The sequence below is a fragment of the Acipenser ruthenus genome, chromosome 8 (assembly GCF_902713425.1).
Source record: "Acipenser ruthenus chromosome 8, fAciRut3.2 maternal haplotype, whole genome shotgun sequence".
Lineage (NCBI taxonomy): Eukaryota > Metazoa > Chordata > Actinopteri > Acipenseriformes > Acipenseridae > Acipenser > Acipenser ruthenus.
The window spans coordinates 34,465,766-34,484,336 of NC_081196.1; the positions used below are offsets into that span (position 1 = coordinate 34,465,766).

General features: G+C 40.0%; 1 protein-coding gene across 2 annotated transcripts in view; it reads left to right on the forward strand.

The window, feature by feature from the left end:
- LOC117406868 (5-hydroxytryptamine receptor 1F-like) overlaps window positions 1–18,571 on the forward strand; it is a 72,758-nt gene that overhangs the window by 37,593 nt on the left and 16,594 nt on the right. Inside the window, exons 2-3 of one of the 2 annotated variants that reach the window (XR_009329366.1) lie at window positions 17,557–17,791; window positions 18,253–18,404. The exons of the other annotated variant lie outside the window; for it this stretch is intronic. The gene's annotated coding sequence lies outside the window, so the exon portion shown is untranslated. The remainder of the gene's footprint in view (window positions 1–17,556; window positions 17,792–18,252; window positions 18,405–18,571) is intronic. 2 annotated transcript variants of the gene reach the window in all.

Below are 18,571 nucleotides of genomic sequence, written 5' to 3' on the forward strand. Positions count from 1 at the left end.
GCCATCTGCTCGGAGGAGAGAAAAAACCCTTCTATTAGGAGAAAACCTCTGGTGGTCCTGGGGGAGAGGGCGCCCCCACTGTGGGCATACTAGCTATAGACTGGTGAGCTGCAGAGATATTGGATGGCAGCGATAGGATGTAGGAGTTGACTGCTGAAGAGGACCAACACCCCATGGTCTTGATCAGGTGATGGCTGATGCAGGCTCTGGCTGCTGAAGACGCTGCGCCAATCCTGAAGGAGTGTGTGGTGTAGAATAGGGGAGAAAGACATGCTCTGGTGACGAGAGCGGAGATGTGGGAAGAGAACCAGGTGAGAAGAGAGCCAGTGTCTGGTAATGATGCTTTTGGAGATATTATAGGAAGTCTGGAAGAAGATGCAGGGTGGGGTTCTTGGTGATTCCTCGGAGTGTCAGACGTACTGATGAGATGACTGCATTATTGTAAATGCTTGGAAGATGGCGAGCTTGGATGGTGAAATTGTGGGAAACTGATATCCAAACAATTAAAGATGAGCTGCTGGAACTTCATTCGTTGACTGTTCCAGTGTTGCAGCAAGGTGTACCACATTCTGATGTCTAGAGAGATGAGATGCCGACCATCCTATGTGTTAGTTAATGCAGGATCGAGCAGCGGTTTGCTACTATCATGTCTGCTTGGAATGGAAAAGGTGAACTCACATTCAGAGATTTGGGTTTCACAACTCCAGTCATTCTCCTAATAGTAGAACTCCTTAACTCATATTCAAGACAGATTTCCAGTCTCGTATCACGTCCCTCACCAGGTATTAATGTTTGTAGTATTTGAGAGGATGAGCGGACATATTAGATGGGAATTAGCGTTAGCCAGACTGCGTAAATGGCTGCCACAATCCGAGTACTGGAGGAAAGCTAGAGCGTTGGAAGCTCTGGAGGAGGGTTTCTTGCTTCTGAAAGATATTTTTTATGTGAGAATCCAGGTTTTCCGAATGCGAATTGTGAAATTGAAGTGGCCGAGGGGAAATAACAGGTTGCGCTTAGAGATTGATTTTGATACTTGGAAGTTGTTAATGAGCTGACAAATGCATTCCAGGATTGTCGACTGGGAGGCTGGCTTCGGATTTGACAGTGTCCCAGGTGATTCCGAGGAATTCTAGTTGGACCAATGGATTATCTTGAGAGTGGGACTCCTACTGAAGAAAACAGGGATCGCAGATTGAAGACTGCTGGAGTGGGGGTGGGCGGGGGGTTTGGGGTCTGAAGGTGGGGATATAAGGAGAAAGTTGTCTTCCCCGCAGATCCTGAACAGGTGGTGGAGGGTGAATGGGCATGATTTAAAAGCATCTAATATCCACTTTTGCGAGCTAGGCACCGTGGCCTGCTGCTTTGATGGATTTAATAGCGTCTGAAACTGTAATGTAACAAAGGCAGAACTGATTGTGGGGAATTAGGGCGTTGAGACTTGAGTGGAACTGCCTCTCAGGGTGGAAAGATCGATGATTAGATGCTTTTCACGATATTTTTCGGGTCGCTATTCCTATGGGGCTAATCCTGAAAACGGGGAACGGAGCTGGAAAGGGGCCGACCACGAATTCTTTGTCCATCTCGACTTGAATTAGAGATTTTTCAAGATGAATGGGAGATGGATTGAGAAGGGGGCCAACCAAGGGTTTTAAAGTGTGGCGGTGCAGAGGGTATGTGTATCTGTGACTGCGGGGCGGTGCAGAGCGTATGTGTGTCTGTGACCGTGGGGCGGCACAGAGCTTGTGTGTGTCTGACCGCAGGGAGGTGCAGAGTGTATTTGTGTCTGTGACCGTGGAGCGTGTGTGGAACTTGGCTATCTTCTATTATTTGCCTTCGGATCAACGGGGAGAGCGTGTGACGTCGAATGGCGGCTGCTGATTGGGAGCCTGAAGCAGATAGTGTAACCAGGTTGTACTCTGCAATGCTGATAGATGGGGCCGGGGCTGGAACTGCCTGGGCTGGGGCAAGCAATGGAGCTGCTGAAACAGAAAATGTAATGAAGGACGGGGCGGAGATTGGCACGAGAGGCTGAAGGGGGAACTGCAAGCGTTGCTGGTGCTGCTGAGCGAGCAGGGGAGTGAAATTTGGCCTTGCCGGGGTAAAATTATGAAAATATCTTTAGTTCAGTAGCAGTGAAAACTGGAAGTGTACAGGATGGGAAAGTCCAGTAAAATAGCAATGTGAAGCCTGTTTCCAAAAATTAAACTTGACAGAAACAACAACTCAGCCATTTCTTAGTACTTGCAGCAGTCTAAATCAGAATTGTACTTGAAAAAATTCCCTTTTAGAAAAATAAAATGAGCTTGGAAAATAACCCTTAATGTTGCACAAGTTTCAAAAGAAGAAACCATATGTGTTCGCTGGACTTAATTTCTGACTTCGACACTTGCTGTGGACCATTGAGGGCGACTGATGTCCGGTTGTATGTGGGAATGTCAGCTGTGGGTACTGGAAGTGCTGAAGCCAAAGACAGTGGCCATGATTTTTTTCTTTTTTTTTTTAATTTAGTCGTCGCCAATTATTTTTACCCCGGTTTTCACCCCAATTTAGCATGCCCAATTATTATCTGTATCCCCGGCTCACCGCTCGCAACCCCCCCGCCGACTCAGGAAACGGAGGCTGAAACACGCGTCCTCCGAAACGTGCTCCTTCCAAGCCGTCATTTTTCGCACTGCAGATCCACAGCAATGCTACCAGACCTATAGTGCCGGAGGACAACACAGATCTGGCGGCTCCGCTGCAGAGCCACAGGCGCCCTATCGGCCACAGGGGTCGCTGATGCGCGGTGAGTCGTGGATTCCCCTGCCGACCTAAGCCCTCCCTACCCAGGCAGCGCTCAGCCAATTGTGCGCCGCCCCCTAGGAACTCTCAGTCACGGTCAGCTGTGACATAGCCTGGATTCGAACCAGCGATCTCCAGGCTATAGGGCACATCCTGCGAGGAGCGCCTTTACTGGATGCGCCACTCGGGAGCCCCACGACAGTGGCCATGATTGAAGTGGCAAATACTGGCTTGAAGTAATGGAGATTTCTGCAGTGTTGGAAGCAACCCATTTGTCCATATCGTTGAGCCGAGTATTGAAGCAATTGAGACGGCGATGGGGTGAATGAGGTACTTCACTTCATGTCCTCGAAAATGTTGTTATGAAGCTGCAGGATGGAATCTGTTCGGCTGCACTGCGCTGGAGAGGAGGGGACGACCATGACTGGAGAGGAGGGACTCTGGTGAGCGAGTTTGCGGAAGCAATGTGGGTGTAGCAGATATAAGGTACAGTTATTATTGAACAACTCCATACACTCGCTTCTAGCCGGGACGTTGATATTGTTGTCATGCAGGATTTGGCGTGTGGCCAGTCCTTATAATATAGCTTCTCCGGAGGTTGAGCCTGTTGGTGGGTGAGCGTTTTCATCTCCGTAGTGCCGGGGTAGCAGCTCTGGTTGCTGGGTAGAGGTCTGCATTAGAAGTAGACGTTACTGAGCTTCCATTGGAGAAATGATGAGGTAGAGAAATGAATGCGATATTTTGAGGAGATCCGACAGGGAGGGAGAATGGGCCGCAGTGTATACATAAAAAAAGCAAAACACAAGAGAAAGAGCTGAGCTGTGACTGGGTTTAAATAGGGAGTCAATAATGATAGACAGGTGAAATTTAGTCAATAATGATAGGTAGGTGAAATTAGGAAGGGACGAAGCCCTGGCTCACGCTCCCCGAACTCCACTAAAGTTAACGTAAATAGTTAATGTTGATGGTACATTGCCTGCTGATTCAAACTGGGTTCTTCTGTATTAACTGTGTTACACATGGAAGATAATGATCCTTGCTGTGGACAATGCAGAAGATGGAGAAACAAAACCAGTACACAGGTACCAGATTTTGATAATAATAATAATAATGTTTTCAAACCTGTAATTGCTATAAAATGTTAACATATGATGAATAAAACACAAATAAATGACCTAAACTGTGTTTTTCATTAACCCTTTATGCTCTTGTGTACTACATTCCCATGTTCAATATAGATAAAAACATGTTTTGTTTTGTTTTTCTGTGTTTTGATAGTATTTCGTCACAGCACTGCCATTTCAAACCAAACAGCTTCCCATTTGCAGCTGGCTTACCGATAAAGTAGCTGCATGCTCTTTTGTTTGTACAGTTTGTACTGTTCTTGGCTCCATATCCTCTTCATCATCATCGCTGAGTGATAAGTCAGCATCACTGTCGCTGGTATCGAAATCCTCCGAACCAGCTTCACTCCTGTTGCTCATTATAGAAAGATCACATACGTTGCCATGTTTAGCTTTCGCTAAAAACTATATAAACTACAACTAAACAAGTAAAACTAACAATAAAACAAAAAATAATAATTTAAAACACTATATATATACTTGTAGAAGTTAAATGGCTTACCGCAATATATCTCAGTCTTCTAAATGCCTACAGGTAGATTGGAATTGCTACATGACACGCAATTGGATATAAATGTCACCTGACCCTCCCCCGACTTTCATTGCACATTCCACAGTACTAGCACTGCCTTAGGGAATGAAACCTGAAATGCTACATTGAGAAACGTATCATAGAATAGAATGGGAAACTTGACGTACGCAGGTACGGCATGGTACTGTAAGTGGGTTTTCATTTGACGTACGTGCGTACATCATGGTGTTGAAGTGGTTAACATTCTTTATCCAAGTCATTTTGTGCCTTCGGATAGCAGACAGACAGGATTACTCTGCACTTTGCTCAAGGTTGTCCCATGTGGCATAATTTATATTTGATAGTCATGTATATATAAATGCATATGTTTTATTCAATTTCAGCTCAAGGATATAGAGCAGCTTGATATATTTCTTAACGTCACTCTTGTTCTGAGGCTCCTGGTGAAACTGTGTAACTTTGATCTTGCAGGGTGTTATATTAATCCCAGTGTGTTGTTTTTGTTGTCAGATCAGTAACTTTACAAACATTTGTTTTACTGTGTGTGCTGCAACTTTAAAAAAGCAATTGTGTTGTGCTATTAAATGTCCCTACCTTGGTAAATGCCAGTAGTGATCTAAATATAGTGACATTTATTTTCTATGATGCTGTTTTAACAAATAGCTTTTGGTTTTGAAAGTCTGAATTTAGACTGATGCCCTGTTGAAATTGTATCAGATCCACCATTGTTTAGATCACGTACTGAGGCTTCAAGGTCTACTGTATACTGATGAAGTAAAGTCCACTGAATGATACATTAGGGAAGATTGTAGAAAAACAGAAACCAAAAAAGTGTTTTTGTGTAAAATTGAGCTTGAAATAAGGAAATAAACCTGAGTGGTTATCTGACTGGCGACTCTGTTGTTGACTCCACCAAAGCTGTATAATAATATAGCAAGTGAGCTCACTGCTCAATGCTTACTGCTCACTGCTGCACTTGTTCACTGAATGGTAGTACATTCTCTAGCTCATCCAGGTACATTGATAGCCACTCTAAAAATCATATATTTTCATGTTAGGTACTAGCCAAAGAAAGTTCTCAGTTTGCAAGTCTTGTTGGTCCGGTAGTTTGCACGGTTGCAGAAAGACAAGAAAATTGAGAGAACACCAGACGAGCAGCGGAGTTCTGGATGAGCTGGAGCAGACGGGTGGCGGACGCAGGGAGGCCAGCCAGGAGGGAGTTGCAGTAGTCTAGGTGGGAGAGTACCAGGGCCTGGACAAGAAGCTGGGTGGTGTAGTTGGTGAGGAAGGGTCGGATTCTTCATATGTTGCTCAGGAAGAATCGGCAAGTGCGTGCCAGAGTGGAGATGTGCTGGGAATAAGAGAGGCAGGGGTCCAGGGTGACTCCGAGGTTCTTAGCTGAGGAGGAGGGAGAGAAAAGCCAAATGAATGGAGATAGAGAGATCAGAGGAGGGGGAGGAGGAGGAGGGAAAGAAAAGGAGTTCAGATTTAGAGAGGTTGAGTTTGAGGTGATGCGAGTGCATCCAGGAGGAAATGGCAGAAAGACAGGTAGAGATACGGGAGGCGATGGTGGAGTCAGAGGTGGGGAAGGAGAGGAAAATCTGAGCATCATCAGCATAGAAATGGTATGAGAAACCATAGGATGGGATGAGGGGCTCAGGGAGCGGGTGTAGAGAGAGAACAGGAGAGGACCCAAGACTGACCCATGGGGGGACTCCTGTTGAGAGAGGGTGAGGTGTGGAGGTTGCTCCACGCAGGTTACCTGGTAAGTGCGATTGGAGAGGTAGGAGGAGAACCAGGCCAGAGAAGCGCCAGAGATTCCCAGGTCAGCAAGAGAGGATAGTAGAATAGAGTGATCGACAGTGTCAAAGGCAGCAGAGAGGTCGAGGAGAATTAGGACAGAGGAGAGAGAGGCAGCTTGGGCGCAGAGTTTAGTGAGTTGGTGACAGACAGAAGGGTGGTTTCAGTGGAGTGAGCAGAGCGGAAGCCAGATTGGAGAGGGTCGAGGAGAGAGTGATTGGACAGGAAAGCAGAGAGCTGGCGGTGTACAGCCCGCTCGAGGGTTTTGGAGAGGAAGGGTAGGAGGGAGACAGGACAGTAGCTCTGGAGGGAGGTGGGGTTTTTTGAGGAGAGGAGTGATAGAGGCTTGTTTGAAGGCAGAGGGAAAGAGACCAGAAAGGAGAGAGGTGTTGAGAAGGGAGGAGATGAAGGGAAGTAGAGCAGGAGCAGCAGCTTGAAAGAGGTGAGTGGGGAGGGGGTCCAGGGCACACGTGGTGGGTTTGTGACCCTGGAGCAGGGAGGAGAGGTCAGAGTCTGAGAGGTGGAGAAGGAGGGGATGCAGCGGGTGTAGGGGTTGGAGCGGGAGGGGGTGGGGGGGGAGGGAGAGGTGTTAAAGAGATTGTGGATATCTGAGATTTTAGAAGAGAAGAAAGGCAAAGTCATCAGAGGAGATAGAGGAGGGAGGAGGTGGGAGGGTTTAGGAGGGAGGGGAAGGCAGAGAATAGTTTACGTGGGTTGTTAGTGGAGGCTTGGATTATAGCTTGGAAATAAGAACATTTAGCAGAGGAGAAAGTAGAGGAGAAGGAGGAGAGGAGAGAGCGGTAGAGGTCTAGGGCAGCAGGGAGTTTGTTTCTCTTCCATTTCTTTTCAGCAGATCGCAGTGTGGTTCTTGATGAGCGGAGCACAGAGGAGAGCCAGGGTTGGGGAGGGGAGGGGCGAGCAGGTCGGCAGGTGAGGGGACAGAGGGAGTCGAGGGAGGAGGTGGGGAGGAGAAGAGACTCCCACAGCTAGACTCCCGGCTCTTTTGTTGTGAGGCTCTTCGGTTTGCTGGCACACAAATAGCCTAACTGACTAATATAACAACTAGGTGGAAAAAAGCTGTGTGGAAACCAATCAAATAGCAAATCAACCTCTATTCAATTTAACCACACTCACCTGGTACTAATCACACACTACCTCACCTTATTCAAACACCACCTTATAATGTTACTTAATGTAGTTAATTTAAAATTACTTGAAGCAGGATCATTTACCTATCTGCCTCAGACACTGGTTACCTGTAGACTTAAAGAAACATAACAGATCCATTTGTGTTAAAAAAAATGAATGCAAAGTAGGAAAAAGAACCTCAAAAAGTACACAATGGGCCTGCATAGGTTTCTGATGCCCATGACAAAAATAAATGTGTAGCAATAGATACTCATAGGTTGTTTTCAAGCAAATATATCCTTATGGTACTTCCATTAAAGGCAAAACAACTTCCATAGTAATTATTTCATTTTTGGCAGGGTCACTTGTAGGTGGTGAGATGGGTGATCAATGTTTTGCTCTTAGCAGTTAGTGCATGTAGACATGTAATAAATAGCACATCATCACATGGAAGGTCAAGGTGGCCATGCAGCCCATTTTGTTGTACCAAGACATCTGCTGGCTAATCCATTTCAAACAGGATGGACTGATATCAATGGATAAACGGTGTCACTTGATTTTATCTGTCAGGCTGTATTTTTCCACATTTGTTCTAATGTTATTTTTACCATGTCTTGAATAATCTAAATTGGTTGCTGATGTATTGGAATTATACAGTTTGTCTCCTTATGTCGCTTACCTATCCATCAATCCATGTGTTGGCTCCTGATGTTTTTTTTGTTTTTTTTTTAATATGCTTTTTCAGCAAGAGCAAGTTTCATCAGTCTCATCGTTGAATTATTGTTTTGTTTTTTCATCAATATGTTAACTTTGTGCAAATTTCTACTTCTTCTTCTTCTATTATTATTATTATTATTATTATTATTATTATTATTATTATTATTATTATTATTATACACAACAAACAATAATTTTCCTTTTCCAAACTTAGTCTTATTATACATGATGGTGGTGCGGGACCCATGTATAATAAGATTAGGTATTAGGTATGTATTATAACATTGCCCTTGTATAATAAGGTTGATGATAAAACTACTAACCTCCATTTTTCTACCACCATTAAATTAACACAACAAATCATGGTCAATATCCACACACACACAATGGCCAACAGATTTATAATGTTATCCACAGTAGATGGAGAAATTTATGGAAGTACTTTGAAAGAAACTTGTGGTCCAGTGGTTAAAGAAATGGGCCTGTAATCAGGCGGTCCCTGGTTCAAATCCTGGCTCACTCACTGTGTGACCCTGAGCAAATCAATTAACCTCCTTGTGTCTTAAGTCGTTTTAGATAAAGGCGTCTGCTAAATAATAATAATAATTTGCCCCATTGCTGCTGTCCTTTATGCATCCAGGGTAGGTCAAACATCAGAAAAAAATCACAAATTGTGCGTCCCTTCCTGCGATTTCAATCAGGCAGTGTGTGATGCCTGCTCGCAAAGATTTTTTTGTGACACAACCTTGCATCGGGCAGTGTGTTCCAGGCTTTGTATATACCAAAACTGTAAAAATAAGCTGCAACTCTGAATCAGGCAGAAAAGCTTGGATAATGTTTACAGCCTGTGCAGTGGTTACCTATTTGAATTCATACAATGCATTTGTTCTCAGTAATTTCATATATGTAGAGAAGAGATTAGATTTTTGTACATATTGTTTAGCTAGTGGATACATGTACAAGAACAAAATAGCAATCCCCATCCCAACCTCCCTTATAAAAGTTTGCCATTGTTATATTGGATGCATTTACCATACTTTACCGTGGTTTATCGTGTCAATAAAGTGTCTTAAGCACTATGCAAAAGAACAGGGCTTGTCTGCATTCGTGGTGTGGGGCAAAGTTATCCAGGGTAAATGCATAGGGCCACGAATAACGCACAGTTTATACCCACTGTAACTGAGAAAACAATATATAGTCATGTTTTAAAATGGGTAGCAGGACTACACGTCCCAGAATGCCTCAGGGTTCTTAACACGGCAGGGTGATGAGGCACACCTGGCACTAGTTTAAAGAAGAGTAGTTAAACAGGTCCTAAAGTGTATAAGGGTTGTCTGTGTTAAGGCTATGACCTTTGGATAGACTTGGAGAAAGGTATTGTGGATTCCCTGTTGTGACCGAGCTGTTGAGTGGCGTGTGGGTGGTGACGTCACGGACCAGAAACAGAAACCAAAACAGGTAATGGCAGTGGTGAAACTGAGCACTACGGTGCTCAGCTATTTTATCAAATAATAAACAAACAAAATATTTAAACAGAACACCAAACAAAAGGGCACAAGGGCCAAACAAACAAACAAACGAACAAACGATAACGTTAACAAGTATTTTTATCTATAGCAATTGTTTTTCTCTCTCTCTCTCTCTCTCTCTACAAAACCCGTCTCGTCTCTGACACTCTCCTCTTCCACCACGGACAGCTGCAGGCTTTTATATTCTGGCCGAGGGGTTAACTAGCTGTTAATTATCTTATTACCCCTCGGCCACAGTCTGCAGAAGTTTAGTAAGGATGCGTGACTGTCAGCTAGTTAAATAATCAGTAGCTGATTAGTCACACATCCTCACAAGGTTTTTAAAATACAAAAACAATAACAGATAATGGCGGCGGCTTTTATCCGCACCGCAAACAATAATACAAATAATAATAAAACAGTGCACATATATATAGGGGCGGGACACTCCGCCACACCTGTGTACTTGTATTTGCAAACCAGTGTTTCTGGTCAGGGTTGCCAGACACTCCTCGCAAAATTCCCTTACTGGTGAATAAAATATCCCCCATTGTTTTCAGCAGTTTTGCCCCATGAACATGTGTATGACATATTCTTTAAGAATGTTAATAAACATACCATTTTGTTACAGATTATGATATTATTAGGTGTACTTTGTATAGATATACAATGAGTGAATAAATAAAATGATTACTGCAAAATATCTAGATTCTACCAGGGAACCCTCTGCAAAATTAGGCTTCCACCATTAGAGCTTCCAGGCAGTCCTGCTAATTGGCGATATTATACATGTTGCTGTTGAACTTCTGCAGCATTTATGGAGTTGGCTGAAAGCTCCTGCTGTCATGTCCCCTACACTCCAAGCAGTACTTGACCTGTAGCAGGCTTTCCAAAGTTCTGCACTGAAGTTGATTTCTCAGTTTTGTTTTCATAATTGTAACAGTGCTGAAAGTTCGTTCCACTGCTGCATTTGATATTGGTAGTCTCAACATCATGAGGGCAAGCAGAGCCACATGACCGAACCACCTGTCCCCTGCAGCATCGCTATCTTCATAGACCTCAAACCAGAAGGATGACTCATTAGCTGTTTCTTTCCAGGTCTTGTTGGTTAAATTGTTTCTTAGTTGTTAATATGTCTTGACATATCATCTGGAATTCCTGAACAATAGTTGTGATGGGTCTCTTGAGTTGTGATAATGCCTCTTTTGTGCTGTGTGAGAACCAATTTTAGATTTCACGCGCAAGAAAATCCAAATGCCTTGGCAATACTTCAGAGGCTTTGCTCCCAACTAAGTTTAATGAATGGCAGATGTACTTCACCAGTACTAAATAAGGGACCTTTTCCTTTAGCATGATGTATACTGAATGGTTTCATCCTATCATTACGCTTGCCCCATCCACACCAATGTCAATGCACTTTTGCAGATCCAGGCCATCTTCTTCCAGTGCTGTACACAGAGCTTTTACAAGGGATTCTGCATCAACCACTGGAATTAATTTAAAGAAGGTTGACACAATATTCTTCTTTAAAGAACTAGGGTATCTGATCACAACAGAAAGTGTCTGTGAATGTTATATCATCAATGATAAGTGAATAGAAACTGTTACCAATATCTGCCAACAGTTCTTTGTGCAACTCAGGACCCAAACGTTAATAATCAATGCAGTACACTTAGTGCGATGAAGTGCAAGTGCCTTTAGAAGCGTAGATAGGGGATCTAGGGATGGTAGTGGTTCTGATAAATGGTCAACTGTTCTAACTGAACAGTGCTCTGCTGTGTAACAGGCTGTGACAAGATGGTTTTGACATCAGACCAGGAAGGATATGGACACAGAATGGTGCAGCAAATGCGGTATTGCATCGGTTTATTGAAAATAAAAGGTATAAAACAAAAGAAAACACTGAATAAACTAAACTGCATGTTGGCCAAAATAAATAGACAGTCAAACACTCTGTCACAACCCTGTGTGTGTGAAACATACACTCTTTTATGCAGCTGTACCGGAACTCGATTACTAATCAGTCATTTTTGAGATAAGAATAAAAGAAAGAAAAATAGAAAGACAGAAAGAGAAGTCGCGGGCTGCTTCTTTTCAAGTCCAGATAAGTATAGTTTATTGAAGATAAAATTTCTGAGTTGCAAAGTTACAACCAGACATCTTAAAGGTTACATGGTGACAACAGTTTGCAGGTATCCTCTTTCCAAGCACGGATCAGCAATACCAAGAACATTTCAGTATTCTCAGTTTACATGCAGTCTCAATGACATCATGATTTTTCCTTAAACCAATCAGAAAAAGGGGCTCCCGAGTGACGCATCCAGTAAAGGAGCTTCCCGTGGAGTGCAGGATGTGCCCTATAGTCTGGACGTCATGAGTTCGAGTCCAGGCTATTCCTTTGCTGACCGAGGACAGGAGCTCCCAGGTGGCAGCGCTCAATTGGCCGAGCGCCGCCCAGTGGGAGGAAGGACTAGGTCGGTCAGGGTGTCCTCGGCTCACCGCGCACCAGCAACCTAATTGGACATTACAAAATTGGGGAGAAAACAATTAAAAAATAATTGGCGAACACTAAATTAAAAAAAAAAACAATCAGAAAAAAAGACACAAATCTCTTATGACTTGGTTAATTGTCCATTTATCCTAACCCTAGCTTCACAGCATCTGGTTCAATCCAGTTTCTCTTTGAAGTAGCTAGTTTTTATAACCCTCATAAAATCAACTGTAATTTCTTAAGAAAACCTGTTTTATATCTAGTTTATAAACATATTTAACAATATGTTGGTACCTCTAACACATAAACAATGATCCATCCTAAATGGCAAATGCCTTTCATGGTAAAACTGGACATCAAAGGAGATGCTAAAACCTATTTCAAAATATCTTGGAGGTCAGCCTTGTCCTAGCAAAGACAAAGTGACCAGAAAGATCTTCATCAACTTACTGTCTAACTAGGAATTTAACCAGAATGTGACTTAATGTATAACCCATTCTGTGAGTTGTATTCTAAGACCAACAATTCATTTATATCTAAATATCTATATCTAAGGAGGCTGTGTGGTCCAGTGGTTAAAGAAAAGGGCTTGTAACCAGAAGGTCCCTGGTTTAAATCCCATCTCAGCCACCGACTCATTGTGTGACCCTAAGCAAGTCACTTAAACTCCTTGTGCTACAAAAAAGTACCATGGGAGTACTGCATGGTACATTGATGGTACAGCATAGTACTACCATGGTACAGTAATTAGTACCATGGTACATTATTGGATTACAATGGCATTCATTATAGATACCATGGTACTTGTATTGTACAAGAATGGTACAATGGTGCAGCATGGTACAGTATGCCTATATGACAATAAATATAAAAGTATATATTTTGACTAATTGTATACTGTGTAGTTAACACTGTAGGACATAATATGTGCACAAACTAGATATTGAGACTTAAGTGTTGTACTCCATATGGTTTTAAAAAGCTTGGTTTTATATTATATTTTATGAATACAATGTTAGAGTATTTAACAGCATTGTTTTGTACCTTGGCCATAAAAGTGGTGCAATGTTTACTTTCCAGTTCTCTTTTTCAGTTAGTTGCACCACTTTAACCATGGTACAGTATTTAAAAAAAATGTTGTATTTTTTAAAATGGAAATATATAGTTAGAAGATAAAGGCGGGGTTTTGTTTTATACAATTATCAAATATAAAATCATATAGTCAATATATTTAATTTTTAGGAAAATGTACTTTACTTTAAAAAGGTAAACAATTTAATATTGGTAAACATCAGACATCAACATACATATCATTTGTAATATGTTTATTTTTATATAGGTAATAAATGCAATATACACAAACATATATCACTATAGATATAGCAGGTAAAAATGACAAATATAAACAGTCACATTACATATTGTATATTGTATTAGTTTTAAACAGATACAAGTGAAACATAAAAATAAAAACATTTTGTATCAGTAAATATACTTAATGAAATCAGACAACTGTTATTAATATTGTGGTAACTAGAAATTTAAAAAAGGGCTGCAACCTTTATTAATTATTTTATTATTATTATTATTAGTATTCTATTATGGACGTAAGAAGGTGCATAGAGCCTTTTTATGTAAACCAAACACATTGACACCACCAAAAAGGTCAAGACAAGATACAGCTGTACCCGAATGTTGTGTTGTATTTTAAGGTCCTCCATTTTAAGATCCTTTACCAAGACATTTTCACTCAGTTCAGTCCTATAATGAAACGAGAAGGAAGATGAGCTCCTAACACAGAGAGGAGATCATCTAATGCTGATTCAGTTAGATTGTGCTTCAGAACTAGACCAATGATTAGCAACTCGCTCTGAGTTTGCGTTAGTGGTGCACCAGGATAGAGTTGGTTTTCCATAGTGTCCAGAAATTAATTAGTAAAAATGCATGAGTTTAGAAAACCATGTTACAGAAAATGTTGGCATACTAGCAATCACAACAACACATACTAACTGACATTAAGTACCATTGTGGCAGGATGACAGAGGTTTGAGGCTCAGAGACAGTGGAAGGGGCAAATAATGATCTTTATTAAACAAGAATAATCAAATAAATAGGCACAAGGGCCCAAACAAAAGGTTTAAACAAAATACAGAAATGTAGGCTGGGCATTCGCCTTCACTACAGTTTCTTTCTTCAAAAACTAAAAAACACAGCACAGCACACCAACAAACTCACTCACTCACACTCACACTCACACTCTCACACACACACACACACACACACACACACACACACACACACACACACACACACACACACACACACACACACACACACACACACACACACACACACACACACACACACACACACACACACACACACACACACACACACACACACACACACACACACACACACACACACACACCAAAAAAAACTCCTCTCCCACAAAGGGTTTCACCTGCCCTTTTATAGTCTGTGGCTGGAGCCCAATTAACTAATAATTAACAATTAAACACTTAAGGCTCCAGCCACATTCTCACATGTATTTTATAGGGAGGAATTTAACCCCCTCCCTGCCAATCCAAAACAAAACAAGAATCACAAAAACATAATGAAAACAGTAAAAATAACAACAATAACAAAACACAAATTATTGGAGCGAGCTAGCACCCCATCACAACCATTCATTGTAAAACGTGTATGATTTGCTAACATTTGTGGTTATATTAATCCTTTGAAGAAGAAACATTTAACAGTCTTGTGAGATATTTTCTGACCACAGTCCCATGGTTCAGCTGTTTTTATTGTTATATTCCCTTTGATAAACATTTATTTTTTTAGCTCTTTGTTACATTCAACAATACCTATATATACGTTTTGGTACATTAGTGAGAACAATTCAGAATCATGGATTGGCTTTGTCAATTTTCAGGCATCTCTGTGTTTAATGAAATGTGTATTGGAACAATTTGTTTCTGTTTGCATATTTGATATAATATATAGAGAGAGATTAATGCATGAGCTAGTATGTGATGTGATTTTCAATGCCCACATGATGGGTGGGATGCTACAGAAATCCAAGCACCCCACCCAAGGGTGGGCATTACATTTCTCTTTATCAACCATGCAGTAGCAAGAGACAACTGAAACTATGTGAATTTATGTGTAATATGTATGTTTGCATGCATGTATGTATGTATGTATGTGTGTATGTATGTATGTATGTATGTATGTGTATATTGTAGCTGTCTTCAAAATAATTTATATTTTTAATTTTCATGGTTTATCACAGACTGGCTGTTTACCAAGGTGGATTTGGGGGCTTTCAAGCCATTGACATATATTGCTATACATAATATACAATAGTGCATTGGCCAATACATTTTAAAAAATAAATTAATATATAAAATTACAATTTACCTTTGGTCTTTCAGAAAAATCTTCACTTTCCTCATTTTCAGAAACCCTAGATTCCTCTTGAAATTGACCTGATGCTCTATTCCAGTCTGAGTGTGCCTCTTCTTCAGAATTATAAGAATCCAACAGTTGAAAGGAAAACATTTTTAACAAATAAATAATGGCAGATAGATTAAACTCGGTCCTCATAACATAATTTATATCTGGGTTTGTTTTAAACAATATTTGAACAGGAGTGCACATCTGTCTATCTATCTATCTGTCTATCTATCTATCTATATATCCAAAGGCCACTTTTTTTTTTTTTAACAAGATACAATAATGTAAATAGCGTAGTGTTCTCACCAATAGACCTACTTTTCTTTCTGTTATTAACGTTTAATAATTAATTAATTCACAAATAAACATAAATAATCATAAATGTACTTATTACTAACCTTTGTGAAGATGCAGATTGCCGAATCTTTCTCCTCAGTAGATGCGTGAGATTTCTGGTTGTCACTTTTGTACCTTTAAAAAAGTCGCTTGTGCAGATAGACTCGCGGACAGAAGCGATCGAGCCTGAAGTTGTCTCCTTATATAACGTCTTCTTTTGTAATTTTTACCTCAGGATCTCAGGTGAGTGAAATAACGTACTGCACCCAAATGTTTCATGGATATATAAAACATATTTATATATTTGTATTCTGTAAGTCGCCTTGGATAAAGGCGTCTGCTAAATAAACACATAATTGTAACGTTGTGTTCTGTGAATGTTTGTCAAAACATTACCCCCCAAAAAAAGTAAATTAAACGGCATGTAGGTGTGCCCTCGGTCGCTACCCAATTATAATATTGGGTATATAGATGCTGTGGGTATATTATGAGCCCAAAATTTGCATATTTATTTAACTTTAATTCGCTGATTGTTTATGTGTTTGAAAGTAAGTATAAAGTTTTGACTGCTGTATTATTTCGTGTATCATTGAGGATGTTATTGGTTGCACACAATGTTCTTATTGTTTCCTATAGTAGTTTACAAATGCACATTCATGTCATAAAGTATACAACTACGATTTGATAGCCTAGCTACTCGTGGGATTTAATTGATTGGTATCGTATGTGGTTATGAAATTAACACCTCTCTTAAACAATATTCTTTTTTTTTTACATAGCATTTAACAAAGTGCTGTGTTAAATACAGTAACATCAGCATCGGTTAGTAAATACCCCTATGCTCACTACAGCAGCATAAACATGCAAAAACTAGCTTATTTTTGTATTGTACGTCAACTTGCTTTTGTATTGCATTTTAAACTGTCTATACAGACCATGTTTTGTAACGTGTTTTGTAATATTTTTTCTAGGCACATACTTAGTAAAAGTCGGACAACATGGCTTCGATGAAATATACACTTTTTGATTTTTATGATGACAAGCCTCATCCAACGATGGGAATAGGTTTGGCAGAATCAGTTGAAGCAGAAAATCAAAGCGTTTTTCTCAACGAAATCCATGATTTTACTAAGGCAGCTCGTGTAACATGGCCCACTGGTGGACTTTCACACAAACCAAAATGCAAGTGGACAGAATGTCCAGCAAAAATAATCAAGTTTTCCGTTAAGTTACGGTAGAAAATGAGAATTATAATAATCATAACCTCTCTCTTTCTCTCTCTCTCTCTCTCTCTCTCTCTCTCTCTCTCTCTCTCTCTCTCTCTCTCTCTCTCTCTCTCTCAAGAAACAACTTGTTACATTCAAATACTATATATTTAAAAATACAATTGTTACTTTATTACAAACTATTGCATTCATACCAATAACAGTATTTCCAAATTAGTTCAGAGGTTTTCTGAGGGAACTTAAAAACAGCTCAACACCAAGTATAGTTTTCTCTGTGACAGATGGTCAAATGTGAAAATGGGCAGACCATTTGAAAGACTTAAATATTAAAGCATTTAGAACAATATATTAACAAAAAATATGACATCTTAAAAATATCAATGTTATTGTTATTCCTCTCCAGGAACATCTAGAGCTACACAACTGATGTTATTATTCTTAAATTTTTTAGACAACTAAGAAGATCTGTTGGAACTATTGAAAACATTGGAAAAAGAGAAAACGTCAAAGGAAAGTAGGAAAGAAAGAAAAAGAAAAGACATATTTCAATGAATTCTGACAGTGAGGTTGTTTTACAGAATGTTAGAATTCCATTAAAAAATATGAGAATGCAAGTCTGAAGAAAGAAAATAATGAGCTTAAAAGAAAAGTGGAAAGTCTGACAAAAACAGTTGCCCTGATTGAGAGTAAGTGTACATATTCTGAAATCTTTGTTATATTTTGGTATAGAAGGCACTTTGTATTCATTACCTGTATTTACGTACAATAAACATAAACTTGTTATCAATGGGTATGTATTTTCATGGCTACTTTTTAAATGTATGTTCTTATTGGAATATGATTGCATTAAAATAACTAAGTTTACCAATTATTTTAACTGTTGTAATAGCTTAAGTATGTCAGCTTTGTTACACCTTGGATATTTAATATTTAGCTACAAATGAAACATTTGGGGTTTATTTTTAAAATAGTCTCTGTGTATTACTGTACTTAGTTTAAATGTATAAAAAGTGATCTTATTATTTTTGCCATGATCAACACGTTGTAGGTGCTGGGCCACTATACTGGACATTTCTTTTTTATGAACATCAACTTTAAAATATTGATTTAGATATATATTGATTTAGATATACGATTTGTTTAATAGATATTCCTCATCTGTTACGAGGTTAAAAAAATTTTGGGAGAAGTTTGGGAGTCACTCACATGGAGAAATCTTTCTACAAGTCAACATTACATGAAGCACCCTGTTCAGTTTCTGGAGCTAGGCAGGATAACAGCGAGCCAGATCATGAAATGGTAAGCATATCCCTTAATGTAATGTGATTTACTGTTATAATGTGGAAAGGAGTATGCATGCAGCTTATGTATATTTTTAAGTTAATCAAACTCCAGTCTTTTGGTTTTTGTTCCATCTTATACTTCAATTACTTAATTGATCAAAATATTCTATTATAAATATTTTA